The sequence below is a fragment of the Boleophthalmus pectinirostris genome, unplaced genomic scaffold, assembly GCF_026225935.1.
Source record: "Boleophthalmus pectinirostris isolate CB_2022bp ecotype Guang Dong unplaced genomic scaffold, ASM2622593v1 HiC_scaffold_18, whole genome shotgun sequence".
In the NCBI taxonomy this organism is placed as follows: domain Eukaryota; kingdom Metazoa; phylum Chordata; class Actinopteri; order Gobiiformes; family Gobiidae; genus Boleophthalmus; species Boleophthalmus pectinirostris.
In genome coordinates this window covers 3,190,776-3,207,878 of record NW_026571133.1, presented here as the reverse complement: position 1 = coordinate 3,207,878, position 17,103 = coordinate 3,190,776, and the positions used below count along the sequence as shown (strand labels likewise).

The 17,103-nt window shown below is 36.9% G+C and overlaps 1 protein-coding gene across 3 annotated transcripts in view; it reads left to right on the top strand.

Moving 5' to 3' along the window:
• Nucleotides 1-3,714: 3,714 nt before the first annotated feature.
• The window catches only part of LOC110160002 (adiponectin receptor protein 2-like), an 83,953-nt gene continuing 70,564 nt past the window's right edge, over nucleotides 3,715-17,103 (top strand). For 2 of the 3 annotated variants that reach the window (XM_020924607.2, XM_055154174.1), the window contains exons 1-2: nucleotides 3,715-3,837; nucleotides 15,167-15,269. The gene's annotated coding sequence lies outside the window, so the exon portion shown is untranslated. The remainder of the gene's footprint in view (nucleotides 3,838-15,166; nucleotides 15,270-17,103) is intronic. The other variant, XM_055154175.1, reaches the window with a different exon arrangement.

Genomic DNA, 17,103 nt, shown 5'->3' with positions numbered 1-17,103 from the left:
TTCTTCACATTCTTGCGTAATCCTGTTTTGTTAGTCAGTCTATATCTCCAAAGTTCAAAATGCTCTGTTCCACCTTATGATGTCACGTCGTATTCAAGTTAACTGCTCCATTTACTTTTAGTTCAGTAGAGATTGGCAATTCCAGGGCTGAAATTATTCAAATGATTCCAGTGAAGGTGAGTCGAGTTTAAAAACACAGTGGAGCACCTGTATTATCACAAGACATCACATCTATTTGAGAAAAGAACTCGGCCTAAATATGCAGCATTTGTGTGCATTTTGTGAATGAAACAAAACACAACTTTAGGTCTGTTTGTGATGAGGAAACAACTTTATAAAATAGATCAGAAAATAGCATAATATGGGCCATTTAAGAGTTTGCTTAATGCCCCATAATGGAAAATATCAGATAGATTTGTTGACAAAATAGATGTTGTGATCAAATGCATTAAGAAAACATAATTAATTGTTTTAATAAATGAAAATAAATGAAGGAAGAACATTAAAATTTGCAGTAATAGAAGTAGCATGTTGTTTTGTTTTCAAGAAACGAGCTTAGAACTTATCTTTAAAAGTGTTTCGTGGAGCTTCAACCTTTGCTCTACATCATTTCAGATTTTTATCACTGAGATACGAGCTGCCAATCAGAAAACGGCACAAAAGATGATGTCATTGTGCGCAAACTCTCATACTGACATTCTTCCTCTACATCCACTTCGAGCGTTCACGAGTCTCTTGGGTGCTCAGCTGGACGAACATCTGATAAACTTAAGTCAGACTCGCCAAACTCGATTTCCCACCTTTGCAATGAAAGTGGCTGAAGGAGGTGAATGGCTTTGTGAAACTGCTAAACACGCCCGGCTGTTGTAGCTTCACTTTCGACCAAACCTTTTTACGTTACCGTTTCAATCAGGCAAAACTTCTAATCCAGTCGGTGCATGTCTGTTGCAAAATAGGATGTTACCCAGCATGCTCTGTGGCGGTGGTGGTGTGGTTTGATTCTCAGTATGATGAGCGATGTGATTTCTTTGAAGTGCACCACATTGTCTTAGGAAAAAGGTCATAAACATACTTAGTGGAGCTTTATAGTACTTGGAAATGTCTATTGAACAACACACACCAATTATTTTTATTATCTTAATGCTGTATATATATATTTATTATGATTGATGAGGGTCTAAACTGGAGTTTGTCTCATGTAAATTACACTAAAGGCAAAATTTCCAAAACCATTGTTGTTCTGCTGTTCTAAAGTAAAGTTTTCACTAAATAGTACAGCATTATTAACTTTGGATAACTCTATAATTGCACCAGATCTAAAATTTGGGGGTCAACATGTAAAACTCACCTACAACCTTTATTTATTTTACAAAAAAGCGCCTTGAGAATTGTCACCAATAGTTATTATACTGTAGAGAGACATCCAACCCATTATTTGTTCAACTTAAAATGTTGAAAATGCATGATATTGTTGACTTAAGTCTCCTCAAAGTCATGTATAAAGCAAACTGCAATGTGTTACCTGTAAATATTCAAAGACTGTTTGAGCTAAGAACAAGCCACTACAATTTAAAAGGAACCTACATGTTTAAAAAACCCAGATTCAGAACCAACGTTATAGAACGAAGGAGTAAACTTATGGAATCGTCTTGCCAAAATACAATGGTGACATTTAAAAAACACATAAAATCAAATGCAATGTGTATGTATGAAAAATCTAACTAAGATGTTGTGTATAAAAGTGAAGATTTCTTTTTGCAGTTGATTAATAATTGGGCCTAAACTGAAATCTACTGACTTGAAATGTTTTACAGTAACTATCAGTGTTGATGTTTTGTCTTGAAAAGGGAAAAGGCGGCAGAGAACATAAGATTTCTCTTCTTTCTGCTCCTTTTCATTCATTTCTTGTATGTTTGATGCTGTGACACTGTTGATGTCTTTTTATACTTTATGAATGAAATAAATAAACAAATAATAATAATGATAATATAGGCCAACGGTTCACAAACTTAGACTTAGAGTTAGGTTTCGACAAACTTTATTGATCCACAAAGGAAATTATTTGGACACAGGAGTTCACACATCACAATATAATACAATAACAAAGAGTAAAAATATAAATGGTAAAAAAAAATTGAAAAAAATACTAGATAAAAGTGTGGTACTATATGTCTACGTGTTCTATGGTGTTATAAAGCTTCACTTCCACTGCAGTTTGAACATCTGCTGAACTTACAGTCGTTGTAATGAAAATTTTTGCCCTCCACTGGGTTCGTCATTGTTTATAATCTATATAGCAACGTGCAGTTCTATTTTAGACCTGGTTTTCCCCTAATTTAGACCTAGAATAGCTCTGTTATAGACCTGATTTCAATCTGGAAAGCAAAATATTTTTCTTAGCTGAGGCCACATGGAGGCCACTCCATGTTTAATTTTAGGTCCGTAGACATTATTGTAACCTTTATATATTCGTTAGCCTAGATTAGTTCTAACCTAAAGTAGGGTGACAAGATTTTTTAGGTGGCTGGTAATAATTAAACTGTGAAACGAGTGCGTAATTAAGGAAAATAGTTATGCAAATACCATTCATGACTAACGCGTGAGTCAGTAGAGTCACATTTTCTTAGAGTTTGGGTCATTTTTAAGCCGATTTTCTGTATTTTATCTAAACAAATGACAATTTATGCATCTCTTTACTGTTGGCAGGGATCAGATTGGTCAAAAATAGGGACACCTGGGACATTTCTTGTGATAAAACTGGGAAAAATCTGTGGTTTTGGATAAATCAAAAACACGGAGCTCAAAACTATGACTGTCCTGGGTAAATAAGGAATGTTTGGTCACTGTAACCTAAAGGCATATTGATTATTTATTAGCTCTTGGCCTATTTTTAAAATAATTTGATTAAAAGCTAATAAAAACATAAGTTTGTTTATTACACAATTTAGGCACGTATTAATTGGCTCTCTTATTGCTACTAAAACAACTAAATGTTACTCTCCATATTTACAAAACTGTACAGATCAAGTACGATGTCTTTGACCTAGTTTTCATCCAGACATTCCCCTTTGAAACACTTTCGTTTAGTGAAAAAGCGTGAATAAAGCGATAGAAACTACAAAACTTATATGTGTATGTAAATGTTTGTGTCACTGCATTGAGGAACTCTGTACTACACACACCCTCCCTAACCCCCCCCCCCCTTTTTTTAATTATTATTATTATTATTAACTTATTTATTTATTTTTATTTATTATAATAATTATTTTTATTATTTATTTATTTATTTTCTGTATGCATGTTTAGTTAAGTCTGTCTTATTGTGGATGTGCTGGGTATCCAATCCCTTAAATTTCACAAATTATAAATAAAATAAAAATAAACTTGGTGACTTAAAATAATTTGATTAAAAGCTAATAAAAATGTAAGTTTGTTTTATTACACAATTTAGACACGTATCAATTGGTTATCTTATTGCTACTAAAACAACTAAATGTTATTCTCCGCCTTTACACAATGTACAGATCACGTACGATGCCTTTGACCCAGTTTTCATCCAGACATTCCCCTTTTAAACACTTTCGTTTAGTGAAAAAGCGTGAATAAAACGATAGAAACTACAAAACTTTTCTCGATGTTTACTTCCTGTTCCTCGTCGTTTCCCATTGGCCAATCTTACCACGCTGTGATCTGATTGGCTGTGGGCGGCTCATGCGAGTACGACGTCGCTGGTCCGGTCCGTGCAGGTTCAGTGTCGAGCGAAGCAGCGCCGCGGATACAACTGTCTGAAGTGAGAGCGACCTGCGACACGGCTGCGTCTCTGAGCTCCAAAACAAGGTAAATACTCCTACGGGAATCCACTTTTTTATTTTTACAATACACTTCCCTCGCTTTATCTCGTTGCATTAGGAGAGATTTGACCACTTTAATACATCGTAGCACACGTAGTAAACAACAAGACTCCTAATCTGCTAACCCGACACAAAGAACCGTTTTTTACTATATTGAATGTATTTGATTCGTGAAACAAAAATATTCTAGTAATGTTTAAAGGTAGCACTATCTAAATATAAAGCTGTCAAAATAAAATACATGATAGGGAAATAGTTATGGAGGTTTTCGTCGGGACGTGGCAGCTCGTGTTAGCGGACTAGCTTTCTCGTTAGCTCGATGTAAACAAACCACGAGCAGCAGCAGCAGCAGAAGAGCAGCAGCAGCATCCCCAGTCCGTCTATCTGTCGGTGGGCTGCAGTGCTCCTGATGATCCTGACATTGTGCATTTGTCATCGCTCTCCGTCCTTTGTCCAAGGTCAAATAAACCGTATTTTCCAGGGTCTGTTTGGTGCTGAAATGTTGCTTTTACGAGTCTCGAGTTCGTAGGGTGAAATGTTGCTGCTGACAAAAAAAAACAACAACAAGGTAATAGTTTTGGTGGCTCTTTGTCTGGACCGATCGCAGATGTTGTGCGCTCCTCCAGATGGCAATAGTACTAGATATTGTTTTTATAACTCGATTTCACGTGGATTTAAATGGAATTGCTGTAGTTTTGATTTTCTGTATTTGTTTTGAAGCTTGTGGCTGAGCTTGGGTCATTCGTACAACAACAAAAACTATAATGTAGGGCTGGGTATCACTAAGAAGTTGCCGATACGATACATACCTTGATACACAGGCCACGATACGATACATATCTCGATACAGTGCGCTTTCGATTCAATATGATATATTTCAAATCGATTCGATACGGTTCGATAAAAAATAAAGGCTAAATCATGGCTGTGATACTGAAAGGCTTCGTTAAACCACTTCTTGTGCAAAGTTCATATGAAACACAAATATTTTAATCATCAGAACAGTAAAAATGTCCAATGTGTTGCATAAATGAGCTTCCTTTCACTCCGCAAGCAACAAAACTGTAGCTCTGTAACAAAATAATTTAGTAAAACACACCTAAAAATACTCTTGGTGACATATCGATACAGTAGCCCATGATATCGATACTGTATCATCACATTAAACAATACGATATATCAATATTCCGATATTTTTGCACACCCCTATTATAATTTTATACTTTTTTCATAGCTTGAACTTGTTTTGATCATCATTTTCTATTTGTTTGTGAAATCTCTCAGTCGTCCAGGTGGGATCCGTAGCAAAGGAGAAATTCAGTTCTGTCATCTGGATATTTTTATTTATTTATTTTAATTCTTTTTTTATTTATTTATTTACTTTGTCCAGTTGACAGAATTGGATTTCTCCCTTATATTAGTAGTAATTGAACATAAGTTAGGTCCAAGTTTAGACCGTATCAGTTACCGTTTACTATAGCATTTTTATTGAGCCAAAAACAGAGTACAGTTCAAATTGTACAATTGATCAATAGCGGTCAATACTTTTTGGTTTATAAAAGTTAAAATAATAATAAATTTCACAAAACTGAGGACAAACATAACAACAGCCTGCGGGGGTACATATATCCGAATGAATTTAGAGATGTTACTCACAGTTACTGTTTACTATAAGGAGAAATGTATCTGTTTTCACTTACAGCCTGTTAAGTTTTGAAGAAAAAAATACCAATGTTAAAAGGTTTGAAAATATACAAATAATAGAAAATTATGGCAAAAGAGAAATTCAGTTCTGACACTTTTTTATTTAAATTTTTAAATTTAAATTTTTATTTATTTATTTTTGTCAAGAAGAATTCAATTTCTCTTTTGCCATAATTTTCTATTATTTTCAAACCTTTAAACATTGGTATTTTTTATTCAAAACATGCTGTAACAAGCTCTAAGTGAAAACTGATAAATTTCTCCGTATGACTGTGATACTAAAAGTCAACTAAGTTAATGTGAAAAACACCCATTTTCCTCATCAAAACTGTGAAAATGTCAACACAATTGTATTTCTTACGCAAGATAATTTCGTAAAACATACCTAAAAATATTCCTGGTGATGTATCGATACAGCAGCCCATGATATTGATACTGTATCATCAAATTAAACCATACAATACATTGATATTTCAGTATTTTTCGACACCCCTATATGTAACAAAGTCAAATTTTAATCTGTTTTACTTCGCCCTAGGACAGCAAAATTGTGGTCGATTTCTGCGTAAAATATTCCACTGTACTTTTCTATATACATTTAATTTTCTTACCATAACTTGAATAATATTTAGGCAACAATTAATCCTATAAACGTAACATGGGCTCCTTCTTGAGAAATAATGTTCTCAGAGCTCTGGTGAACCATAGTGATGTAATGTATTCAAACTCCCACACTTCACATGTTCTGATCAAGTTGACAATGGCATTTCTGTGTACGGGGGAGATCGTTATTGTTCACGTTTGCGAGGTTTTATGTCTAATATTGCATTTATTTCTCATTCTCTTAATATGTACACATAAGACTGACCTGGTATTAAAGGTGCGCTGTGTAACTTTTTGGTTGGGGGTCCTTCATCTGCTTGTTTTTTATGGATATGTCACTGCGAATACCGGCTCGAGCGTCCCCCTGGCTTGATTGTCCCAGCTCGAACGTCCCATCCTCTCGGTTTGAACGTCGCCGGCCTTTCGTGTCGTGCCGATTGTGTCACTGCGATGTACTGAGTTGCAAAATCAGCTTCTATATCATAATAAAATAAAATGTGAATGTACCAGACCAAATGTCGGGCCTTGTTTATGTCATTTTATTGATGTTACTGAAGCGGCACACATTTTTTCAGTATCTATTATCAATATAATCCTCATTTGCTCATAGACGTTTACTGTGAAATCGTATTTTAAATCATTTTTTCTTGTTCTCCGTGTCCTGTCGCATCTGTAACTGTTGATTTGGGAAGAAACGCTACAGAATTTGTTCAAAAATCATTCAGAATCACTTTTTGGGAAGGTCTTAACTATGTATTTAATTGAAATTTGTGAGATAAAAATATGTAAGATAATAAGTAAGATAAAATATGTAAAATAATAAGTAAGATAAAATATGTAAGATAATAAGTGAAATCACAAATAGTTTCTTTTTGTATGTATGAACAAATGTGTTGAGATATATTGTGACTTACGTGTGTACAATATCTGTAATGACAAACATGTTTTTTTGTTTTATTTATATGTATATAGATTAACTAACATAGTTTCATAAAGGGTACAATTCAGAGGGACTTTCCAGCCAGCGGGACTTTCCAGCTGCTTCCCGGCACTGCACTGCACTGCCTGTAATGTCCCACAGTGTGACTTTAAACAGCTCTACTTTATATTTATTAAATCACATGTGGTTTCACAGCTCAAAAATACCCAGAAAAACACTCACTGTGACCGTCAGCGGGGTCGCCTCTCCACGGCTCTGACCTGTAACTCGGTCTGGTTTGGTCTCCATGACGATAGAAAGGTTTAATGCCACACTGTGAAACATTCCAGACAAAGCAACAATGGTTTAAAGTCACACAATGGACCTTTAATATCACATTTATTCCCCTAATATGCAAACACAAGACTGACCTAGTATCAAATATCCAGTTAAAAATGGAAAAAAATAATGTGATAATAAACATATTTACCGAAAACAGCAGAGTCACGGTGAAGCTGGTGCGTCTCTGGTTTTGTTTTTGTGTTTGTGCTTCGAAGCATGAGGTCATATCATAAATATTAGATGTCCTGAGTATCTGGCCGATGGCAGATTTGTCTCGAATCAAAACTTTTCCAAGACTCCGCTTCTTTTTCTGACATTTCACCAGCTGCGTTGTTTATATCTGAGTTGTGTCCACGTTAATGTCTAAGCTTGGTGCTATTGGTTTGATTTAGAGATTTAAAAGAGCTCTATGTAACTTTTTGGTTGCTTGTTTCCATGGATACGTCATTGCTCTGCCTGGAATGTTCCACAGTGTGACATTAAACACCTGTACTTTACATTTATTCAGTTACAAGTGGTTTTATAGCTCAAAAAACCCTCGAAAAACTGACTGAGTGGGGTCGCCTCTTCACAGATCTGACCTGTAACTTGGTCTGGTTTGGTCTCCATGAAGATAGAAAGATTTAAAGACATACTGTGAAACATTCGAAACGAAGCAATAACATCTGCAATATACAAGCGTTAGAATAAAGGGGCGGGGGTCCAGCGGCATGGTTAAGTCCTGGCTAAATCCTGTTTTAGAACTGGTTTTAGACCTGATTTTAGACTTGGTTTTAGTCCTGTTTTAGTCCTGGTTTTAGACCTATTTTAGTCCTGGTTTTAGACATGTTTTAGACCTGTTTTAGATCTAGTTTTAGACCTATTTTAGTCCTGGTTTTAGACATGTTTTAGACCTGTTTTAGATCTAGTTTTAGACCTGTTTTAGACCTAGTTTTAGACCTGTTTTAGACCTAGTTTTAGACCTATTTTAGTCCTGGTTTTAGACCTGTTTTAGTCTAGTTTTAGACCTATTTTAGTCCTGGTTTTAGACATGTTTTAGACCTGTTTTAGATCTAGTTTTAGACCTGTTTTAGACCTAGTTTTAGACCTGTTTTAGACCTGGTTTTAGACCTGGTTTTAGACCTGGTTTTAGACCTGGTTTTAGTCCTGTTTTAGACCTGGTTTTAGACCTGGTTTTAGTCATATTTTAGACCTGTTTTAGACCTGGTTTTAGTCTTCTTTTAGTCTTGGTTTTAGACCTGTTTTAGATGTGTTTTAGGCCTGGTTTTAGACTTGGTTTGGGGGGGTGTCTGCACGGCGTATGGGACGGGGGACAGTGCGTGCGGTGTAGGTGGCGGGTGGTCGGACGGTGGGGGTTCGTACTTTCGCGGGCCGGTTCCAAATGACCCATGGCCCGGTGCCGGTCCCTGGCCTGGGGGTTGGGGACCCATGACTTACAGGACTAAAAATACTGTTGGAAAAAGCTTACAACTTTTCTCATGGTGGTTTCGCCATCTGCTTCGCCCCATGAGCTGTTATTGCTTTGCTTGAAATGTTCCACAGTATGGCATTAAACTGCTCTATTCATTCATTCAGTTACAAGTGTTTTTATTACATTTTTATTGTGAGTTATTGTCTTATTATCATCTTTAACTACATCTCTAACTTGTACCTTGGTCTGGTGGAGATGGATATGTAATTAATCAACGGCATACTGTGGAATATTCTGGGTAAAGCACTAATAAGAAGAGATCATCCGGGTCTACCCTCCTATTACAGCGCGCCTCGGTGCTGCTTTTACTCTGTGCACATATAAAAGAGAATGTATTTCACATATTTATTCCTTTGGCTTTGTTCTCTGATGCTGTGGTTGTGTGTTTTTAGTGAAGACAGCGGCAGACTTTAGAGTCTAATGAGACGCTGGTTTGACTCAGAGCGAAGGCAACGGAGCATCACAAAACACACAACACAAAACACAATATTAGGGCTTGTATTTGTCAACTTGTGTTATTTAGATTATAAGGATTTATTCTCGACAACAGCAGCGAGAAGTTACTGAAATGCGTCTATCATTCGTTCATTCGTTTTTCAAAATAAATCCAAAAATAAGAAAGTGAAACAATAGCTGTTTTCTTCATTATTTGTCTCCAAAACCAAAATGAAAAAATGAATAATGATTTGTTTTTTCGGTTTCCGATTTTGTGTTTAAATGAATAATGTAAAAAAACGGATTATGGCCGTTTCCGTGACTTAAACTGCGATGCCGGACTGAACCAGGACTAAAACAGGAATGAATGTCAGGACGGCCCAAAGGTGCGCCTACGTAGACTGTCGGGTGATCAGGACTGAGACCGGGACTGAGACTGGGACCAGACCAGAACTGAGACCGGGACTAGACCGGGACCAGACCAGGACTAGACCGGGACCAGACCAGAACTGAGACCGGGACCAGACCAGAACTGAGACCGGGACCAGACCAGAACTGAGACCGGGACCAGACCAGAACAGAGACCAGAACAGAGACCGGGACCAGACCAGAACTGAGACCAGAATTGAGACCGGGACCAGACCAGAACTGAGACCAGAATTGAGACCGGGACCAGACTGGGATTGAGACCAGGCCCAGACCGGGACTGAGACCATGCCTGAATCGGGACTGAGAGGGGCCGAGACCGGGACTACAAAATTACCATGTCTTTAGTCGACCAAGAATGTCTTTACTTACCTACATGCCCACACAAAACTATAATATTTTATATCTGGTTTAGTCCTGTTTAGTCCTGGTTTAGTTCTGGTTTAGTCCTGGTTTATTCTTACTCACTGGTCTTACATAATTCACAGCTGGCTTGGTTCTGACAAGTCCTGTTAAAGGTGCATTGTGTAGCTTTTCTAGTGGAGGGTCCGTTTCACAGTTTTCCGTCTTCATGGAGACTGAACCAGACCAAGTTGCAGGTCAGATCTGTGGAGAGGCGACCCCGCTCACAGTCAGAATGTTTATTTTTCTTGGTATTTTTGAGCTATAAAACCACCTGTAAATGAATAAATCTAAAGTAGAGCTGTTTAAAGTCACACTGTGGAACATTCCAGACAGAGCAATGACGTATCGATAGAAACAAGCAGGTGATGGACCCCCTAACAAAACGTTTTAACCCTTTAACCCTAGTTTAGTCCTATTTTAGTCCTGGTTCAATTGCATTGTTTTTTCATCGCTCAGAAACACCTTCAAAAACACGCAGCGGACTCGCCTCTGCGCAGATCTGACTTGTAGCTCACGTCACATCACAGCACAGACAGGCCAGAGCGATTGCCTTTACTGAAGCAGACATTGATCTGGAGCGAACGGGAGCAGACTGCCTCAAGTGTGGAGTATTTTTAGAACAAAAACACTCTTTCTGAACGCACAGTGATAACAACATGCAGGCTTCAGATTAAGACACTACGTCATGTTTTTCAGAACTGACAAGGATTCATTGTGATCACGTTACGCACAATAACTTGACGTCCAGAGCTCAGAGTTCAAATACGTGAAGTCATGGTTAATTAAAATAAAAGACTAATTACAGTTATTGGCCGTGAAAGATTGACATTTATAGCAAAGGGAAAAAATAGAAATGATGTGTATGTATAATAATATTGTTGCTGTTATTGTTATTGTTCGGCATTGGTGGCAGTGATGATAACAATAATAATACTTAATTTTTATTTATTTTTATTATTGTTGGTATTATAATTTTTTTATTTATTTACCTATTTTACTTCATTTATTTATTTATTTATGTTATATTTTTTAATTAATTTATTTATATTTTATTTTTATTTATCTATTTATTTATTTATCTCTACCCATTTTTCTTTTTTAGAGTTCATATGGTCACTGAATATGAATCTTTGACTTACCTGCGACTGATAAATTGTATTGTGCAAGTTTGCATTGTTTAGTGAATATGTGAATGTGTGTGTGAGTGTGTGAATTCGCCTGTTATTTATTTATTTATTTTTTTGGTTATATGTTGACCTGTGTTAAAGTGGTCAATTGTTCATGTGAAAAAAGTTTTGTCTGAAAATTTATAAGAATATTGGAGAAAAAAAGAAAAAAAAAGACTAATTACAGTTTGAAAGCTTAATTTTCTATGACAAGCAAAAATTCCCCCATTAATGCATTTTATAACTGTATATTTGAGATCACATTTCATATTGTTTTTATTATGGTATGTCTTCGGTCAAATATTTTAAAATAAATGTCTGCTATAAGCAAAACCTTTTTTTACTTAATTACTACAATATAAGTTATTTTCTGGTGGAGGGTCCATCAAATGCTTTTCACCATGAAGATGTTATTGCTTTGTCTTGAATGTTTCACAGTATGATGGCATTAAACATTTCTATCTTCATGGAGATCAAACCAGACGAAGTTACAGGTCAGATCTGTGGAGAGGTGACCCCGCTCACTGTCAGAACGCCTCTTTTTCTATTCCTGAATATCTTTAGAATGATCACGTAGAATAGTATACCCCCATGGACCATTATGGAACCTACCTGGACTACTGAGGGATTAGACAGATATGAGACCACATGGGAATAAAAAAAAGTACTATGATTTAATGTTGAAAATTAGGGGCCGACCGATATGGATTTTTTTTTTAATGGCTGATATGATACCGATAAAACAGGAGTTGGAGCTGCCGATAGCCGATATATTTAGTGATGTAAAAATTCCCGATAAATCTTCAGTTGATTATAAAACTTAGGTCTGGCTCTACTGGATTTTAAATTTGGTTTGTTTAGGCGACTTTTATTGTTATTCTGTCTCTTTACATCATATTTAAACACAATAGGTCGGCCTAATGGCATTTTTGCATGACATTCTAGCCTGTAAACAAAGTAAACTACCGCTATCAGCCTTTAGCGGTAAATGCATGCGCGCCCCGGTAATTAATTATATGTGTAAATGCCGATCATTCACACCTCAGTTCACAGGTCATTCAGTCAATCAGTGCAGGTCCAGTAACATGTACAGACACTATAGTCACTTTACACTAGGACAATGTGAGAGACGACAGGCTGTTAATGTGGGGGAGCTAGGCAAGGCAAGTTTATTTGTATAGCACAATTCGTACACAAAGTAATTCAAAGTGCTCTACAGAATAAGTAATACATTAAAATCACGATAAAAACTAATCAAAACATAAATAATCATCACAAAATTAAAGATGAAAGAAGCTACAGCAGCTAAACAATGAGAAACAACCAAAAGTAGCTTCAAAAACGGACACATTTGCAACACTAACCGCTCACACAGGCTCCTCTCAGATCACAAGTCTTGCACTAATAAGTGTCCTTTTAATTCTGACTCAAAACGATCGACCGTAAATATAATATAACCCAGCATGTTGACAGCAGCTGAGTGTGTAAACAAGCGAACGTGAATGTCGTGGCTCTGGTGGTCCGTTCAGGGACAATACGGCATCACAAACACAGATAGATGACTCTGCAGATAAGTATTGATGCAGCGCCACATATTAGGACATTTATCTGTCTGTAAATTGGATTAAATGGACATAATCTAGAGAGTCTTAAGCTTTATAATGAGGCATAACATGCCCACGTGGACTATCGGCACGTATCGGAAAGATTTAGGCCCATAGCCGATATGTCTCCAAGTGCTCATATCAGCCAAGCGATATATCGGTCAGACCCTATTGTGTTATCTGTTTTGAGTATTCTATTCTTTAGTATCGGTAACAACACTAGTTTTTCACAGTTTGTACAGAATACTCTTGTGTCATAATCCTAATTTTCATTTGACGTTTGTAAGCCAAATTTAATACTCTTTTCTTATAATAGTCTGATCCTGTCACGCCCCGAGTTCATTTTATTTTTAGACATATCTTTAGCACATGTTAAGAGCACACACACACAGACAGACACACACACAGACACACACACACGGTGGTCTCGTGTCGCATGGAGGTGTCTGTAGATAATTAGCGGTCTATAGGAGCCGTAAGCCTCTTATGGGATAAACACTGTAACTGCATTAGTACAGATATAACAATATAAGATACACATGGAGGCTGCACATGTCACTTAGATCTTTTTCACACATGTTTTATCCAATATTATCCCAAATAAAATCAATCATACACAGCGAATCATAAGTTTGACAACATTTGTATTTTGGAAGAAGTTAAATTACAATTTTCAACTCACAGCTTATTTGGTGCTGGAAAAGTTTATTTAGTTCTGCTTTAGTTCTACTGGAAGTTCTTGTTTAGATCTGGTTTAGTCCTGGTTTACTTCTTATTCAATTATATTTACTGGTTTGGTCCTAGTTTAGTCACTGCTGGTTTGTTATTGATAAAGTCCCAACTTAAGTCCTGATCTAATCCTCGGCTAACCCTGGTTTAGTCCTACTTTAGTCCCGGTTTAGCCCACTTTACTCTTTATTCCTTCGTACTGAGGCCCATTTAGTATGGATGCTACAATACAAAAATGAAACTGATAATAGTAGAGCTGCTCAGTTATGGAAAAAAAATCACGATTATTTTGGTCAATATTGAAATAATTTATGCATTTCTTCAGCATTTATCTCTCAAAAAAAAATTTGTTATTGATAATTTAGGCAAAACTTTAAAATTGAACATAAATAGGCTACAAATATGTGCCATACCAAACCTAAATGTATTCAAAATAAATTATATATCTGGCTGTTCTATATAATATACTAGGATGTAACAATAACCGAAATATCGTGATATTGTATCGTCAAAGTTCTCACAATAATATCATTGACCATCACAATATATCGAATTACAACTCTCTTTACTTAAATTAAGAGTTATGGTGCAGCAATAGCTAAAAAAAGACAGAGGAACTACATAGCCATGATCCTTTGCTCCATTTCAGTGCAGACGACAAGAAGAAATAACAGTTCTAAGCACTTTTAAGTCTTAGTTCTTTGGATTAAGTCTTGTCAAGGTATTTAAGAGGAAAAAGTCACATATTCACAGTTTTGTTAGCCTCCACAAAATATCGCAATAAATCTCGTACTGTGAGATGTATATCATGAAAATATCGTACAGAGAGATTTGGATATTGTTACATCGTTAATAATGACCCTCCCCACCATATCATGAGCTTCCCCATGATATCGCAATAAATATCGTACCGTGAGGTTCATACCGTGATGATATTGTATCATGAGACCTAGTGCCTCCGCTCAACGTCATTTCTCTACAGCGACTAGGTCAGGAATAAGAATACGCTAGACGATTTCCAAGAACCCCGGAAGTTGTAGACCGTGCATCGGCCAATCCACGAAGAGCTGTGAAGTCATGACGTCAAACTCAAGTGTCTGTCTGGGTCCCTTTTGTGGAACAGCACAACAGTAAACAAAGCGGTTGAGATGGATGTAGACGAAGACAGACATTCTCTGTTGGGAACGATTCCCGAGATTGAGGATTTAAAGCCGGAACAAAGAGAATGTTTAGTGAATTTTATCAAGGGGAAAGACGTTATTGCCCTTCTTCCTACGGGAATAGCAGCGATTGGTTAAATAAAAAAAGTGCCCTCCTACCATCGAGCGAACGAATCCTAATGCTGCGAGGTCGGACGGTTTCCACAAAGTGAAACCGTCTGAGCTTCTGCTAATAAATAGTCTGTTAGATAACGTTAGCTGTCAGCGACTCAATAATGGCCGTTTGACTTTTACATGTTCCGAAATCCATCCGACTCGGTCTAATCTGAACTACCCCGATTTGTGTTTCAGACCCCCGATTTGACTGGACGTTCCACTGCACTTTCTCGTCGAGGTGGAGGTCGATTTTCCCGAGCTTGAGTCCTGAGCACGAGAGAACGCAGCATTAGTGCAGGTAACGAACTCTCTTAACTACGAAATTTCATAGTGCACCTTTAAACTATTGGACTATTTTTACCCCCGACCACCCACTGCTCGTGAACCTGGGATTAGCCTCGTCTGGGTCTAACCTTCTTATGTCTGTCTCTCTCATGACTCAGAGGTCTGGAGTTACGAATTGAAAGATTTTTTTATTAGACTTCTTTTTTTCACTGAAACTCTTCACCTGATTGTCTCATTTGAACTATTTTTAGAGCTCACTGGGTTTTTTTCAAGTTGTATTTTTGTATTAAAGTGAACGCTAAATCAAACAAGGCCAGTATCAAGGTCGCTGCTTTGTTCTCTATCTTTTTTAGTTTTGAAGTTTTATCTCAAATCGTGAAGGGCAATGTTTTACTTTTCTGTTCGTAATTCAGTAAAATTCAGTGCATTTTTCTAGTTTCAGTGTTGTTTCTTCGTAAAAAAAGTTGTTTGAGAAATCACAGATACAGACTTAAAACCGTGTTAAAGAGCCAAAATGCAGATGTGCTCTTCCGTGTTTTTAAATTCCTTAAAGGCCTGTAAGTGGAAAAAGTTTGTGTGACTAAACTCTCAAAATAGTTTAGAGTCTATTCACCGATTTTAGTCACATCCCATGATTCGCTTTTTCTGTTATAAACGCCATTTTGAGGACCATTTTAACCACTCGAGATAGTTTGCTTTGAATTAATAATTGCTATGAAAACATCACCCATTTGTCATTACTCTAAAACGCTTTGGGCCAAACGTTTGAATGATTTTGAGGGAATCCTTTGCCCCAGTGTCTGTGTGACTGTGTGGGTCATGTGCGTGTGGACACTAGTTTCCTTTGTTTGACCTCAGCTTTAAACTGTTTGCATCAGGACTGGGCCTCACACATTCACTACAGATGTTAGTGGTTTACAGCGGGATACGGCTGAGTAATGTACCGTATTTTTCGGACTGTAAGCCGCTCTGGAGTTTAAGTCGCACCAGCCAAAAAATGTGTAAAGAAGAAGAAAAACATATGTAAGTCGCACTTTTTGTAGGAAATTTATTTTATGAATCAGAGACCAGGAACTGACATTTCATCTTTAAAGTAGGGGTGTGGCAAAAATCAAAATATCGATATATCGTATTGTTTAATGTGATGATACAGTATCGATATCGTGGGCTGCTATATTGATATATCGCCAAGAGTATTTTTTTGGTATATTTTACCAGATTATTTTGTTACAGAGCTACAGTTTTGTTGCTTGTTTAGTGGAAGGAAACTTGTTTATGCGACACATTTGACATTTTCACTGTTTTGATCATTAAAATGTTTGTGTTTCATATGAACTTTGCACAAGAAGTGGTTTAACAAAGACTTTTAGTGTCACAGACATGATTTTGCCTTTATTTTTTATTGAACCTTATCGATTTGATTTGAAATATATCGTATCGAATCAAAAGCTCACTGTATTGAGATATGTATTGCATCGTGGCCTATGTAACGTGGTATGAATTGTATCGGCAACTTCTTAATGATACCCAGCCCTACTTGAAAGACAAATTCTAGTAAAAACAATTGAAGAGAGAACAACAGACGGTTAACGTCACATATGAACAGTTCTTCAGATAAACTATAACATAAACAACAGAACAGAACAAGTTTAACAAACTCTCCATCTCACTCAAAATCACTAAATCCATTCAATTCTTCATCCTCGGTGTCACTTCTGAACAACTCCACGACCTCTGGAGGTAAACAGACGCCGCTTCCTCTTCTGTGTCGCTGTCGTCAGACTCGGCATCAGATCCAGTTAGAATTATTCCGGCCTTTCCAGGGTCTCCCCAGGTTTGACTACCCC